Source organism: Rhagoletis zephyria, unplaced genomic scaffold (genome assembly GCF_001687245.7).
Source record: "Rhagoletis zephyria isolate East Lansing unplaced genomic scaffold, Rhagoletis_zephyria_1.1 Rzeph_scaffold_06131, whole genome shotgun sequence".
NCBI classification, from domain to species: Eukaryota; Metazoa; Arthropoda; class Insecta; order Diptera; family Tephritidae; genus Rhagoletis; species Rhagoletis zephyria.
Window position 1 is genome coordinate 18,242 of NW_016163214.1, and position 3,099 is coordinate 21,340.

Consider the following 3,099-nt stretch of genomic DNA (forward strand, 5'->3'; position numbering starts at 1 on the left):
GTCGAAAACGCCCGATATCAGAAAGCTTTTCAACGCCCTATTTCAAAATTTGGCTGAAAAACGCCCTATTTTAGAATTTGATTGAAAAATGCCCTATCTCGGAACTCGGTTCAAAAACACCCTATCTCAGCACATTTTCGAAGTATTTTTATTTGAGATAGGACTTTTTTGAACCGACTAATAATAATAAAATATGTACTATATACATATCTAGTTTCAATATAAAAAAATTTATGTACACCATTAATTGTGTATACATATCTAAGTCAATATATGTGATATACATGTACATACATCTACATACATATCGTCGTTTAAAGTACAAAACCATGTATCAATAAATTGCAAAACCGCGTATAGAGATAATGCAAACCCACGTATGCGAGGTTGCATAAATTAATTTCTAGAGAGTAAAAACACTCATATTTCAAAATGGTTATCTTTTTGTAAAAAGCAATCGCATTTTTGGCTAGTATATTTCAGGAAGAATGGATAAGGATTGATCCAAAAACGTGTGTGAGCGAATCCAATTTTTAGCAGCAAATGTCAGTTACGCGGTTTTGTACTTTAAGCGACGATATGTATGTTAACAGGAACGCAGCAATCTAATACACGGGTGGAGCAGGAACGCAGCACAGCAGAAGCATACAAAAAATCTGCAAATAAATGGTTTTTTAGGTTTTTAACAAACGAGAACCTGGTTTCAACTTACTTCAACGTGTCTAAATCACAACGCACACACTAATGCAAAGGCGCAACAGGAACGCAACACTATAAAATACGGGCGGAGCAATATACAGGCGGAGCAGGAACGCAGCACAGCAGAATCGTCCGAAAAATCTGCGAATAAATGGTTCATTAGGTTTTGAAATAACAAAGAGCTCAAATGGAATGGTTCATCAATAAAGTCAAAATAATATGTTGTAACTTACGTGTATTAGCTCTTAATCACAATACCAGCACAGGTCGGTCAGCGAAACACTAAGGAAATGACCTAATAAATGCAAAATTATAATTTATTTGTAAAATAATTCGGTTTTATTACAATACTTACCAAATTTCACGCAATTGGAAAACAAATGTCAGCGAATAAGAACAAAACGAACAACGAAAATTGAATCAATGTAGCTTGTTCAGAATTTTTTTCTAATAGTTTGGGAAATGTTCAGTGAAAATAGAAAAGAAACAACACAGTTTCTCCTAAGGTAGTTCAAGATGGCGGATTAGAGCGAGAAGTTGCCAACGTATAACACCTTTCATTATTGCATCATGCATTTTAACATAGGAATGTGGAAAACTTTTACTTAAGACATTGAGTGCCTTGCTTGCTATCGTCAACTAAGATTTGGAATTAAAGCAGTTATAATTAGTGCATACATATACCTCTTTTTGGGGCCGAAAATATGACTGATTGGTTTGTGAAGAAGCACCACTTGCAAATTAAAATTGTCCTGTAATTTTGATGGGTCTCTGATGTCTCGATCCGTTGATATCTTAAAATTACTTTCACCTGTTGATTAATATAATATACGACTAGTTCCCTATTTTCTTCGAGGTTTCAGCTATAGTATCGAATGCATCATCTTCACCAAGGGGCCAGTGTCCCATGATAGTGGTTTTTAACCTGGCATTTTTCGCTATTTATTTTTCTAATTTACTTAGAGTGCCGACTATGTGGCGAATATTTGTTGAGTTACTGAGTTATATTTAGTTTTAGAAGTGAGTCGATAGCTCCGCTCGGTGTTGATTTACCCAGCCCTATTTCGCTACAATTGCGCATGTGTGGAGTTCGGTGGGCAGCTGATGCAGATTCACATTAAGCGTATCAGTGAGCCCGTGCACATTCCATTAAGGAATGAGTGGGCGGGGGCAGGGGTTGGAAGGAGGCACCTGTCAACTTTTAATTACATGGGTCGAAGTTAAACGGAGGAGTCAGTGGTTTGGTTTTTCCATGAAGCTCTACTTCAACCTTAAATTTAGGCTTCCTTAACACTGCAGTGTTTAACAGGCGGAGGGTGCTGCTCTTAAGAAAACAGCCAATTGGCTGCTGCTCACACTCCAAGCTTGTTGAGGAACCCCTTAACTCGTTTTCCATTGCCAGACCATGGTGATATCGCTGGATAGAGACGGCACCCTTGAGGTAACAACGTTAAGAAAAGAGATAGTGGAAGATCCCTCGACTGCTTGTAGACTTCTCTTAGATAGATGGAACGCAAATAAACTCAGCGAATTCCGGGGGAAAACAAGAGCTTGCGCTACTGCGAGGTAATTCTGGCCGAGGATGGAGCGGCGAAGGTCTAGGAATCTCCTATTCTAGTAAGTGTACTTGTTTTATCAGACCTCTTTTATCGCAGTTGCATGGAGAACGACGAGGTAGAATTATCTCAACACTTCCTCTTTAACTGCCCAGCTTTTGCCAGAATGCGTCTTAGACACTTGGGTACGTACTTTATGGATTGTTCGGAGGAGCCCTTCGGAACTAGCATCTGCTGCCTGCGTAACGTGATTCTCGGACACGCTGCGTTTCTCGCTTTGACTTTGCAGTTAACGCACCATAAGCTAGTATTTGTATGAAAATAGGTCAAGTTTTGGCTTAAGTCTGCAGTATATATTGAGTCTTTTTGCATGGGTAATAAACTATTTAGTACTAATACCGGGAATTCGGCAATTCACAAAAGTCGAATCCTTTTTTTTGGAGATATAAAGTGTCTCACTAAAAAGGAAACAAACCCGATGTTGGGCATTGTGAAGTCTTTTTCTATACCGAACTTACAAAACGAAACATTTCGTAGACCTTTGCAGGACCTTATAGGAACTACTGGGACAATAAGCATTTATCATAAAAAATTTGCGTCATTTTGGTGCGTGGAACCCACTGTTATGAAATGGCTCATAACATTTATTTACACTTCAATTGTCATAAAATCAGGTCAATATCAATGACATTTTAATGAACTGTGAGAGATTGAATGCAATTATTTAGAAAAAAAAAAACGTACAGACCGGTGCACGTGGGCAAACCATTTTTTGTTTATATAATCATTTAAAATCATTTCAATTGTATACTGCACTTGTTCAGTAATATAAATAACAACAATG

General features: G+C 37.8%; 1 long non-coding RNA gene across 1 annotated transcript; it reads right to left on the minus strand.

Moving 5' to 3' along the window:
* Positions 1–232: 232 nt before the first annotated feature.
* On the minus strand, positions 233–1,164 carry LOC108372881 (uncharacterized). The gene is made up of 4 exons (XR_001848900.1): positions 1,055–1,164; positions 933–994; positions 713–840; positions 233–656 (listed from the first exon to the last, which is right to left on the minus strand). It is a non-coding gene; the product is annotated as an uncharacterized LOC108372881 (long non-coding RNA).
* Positions 1,165–3,099: the final 1,935 nt, after the last annotated feature.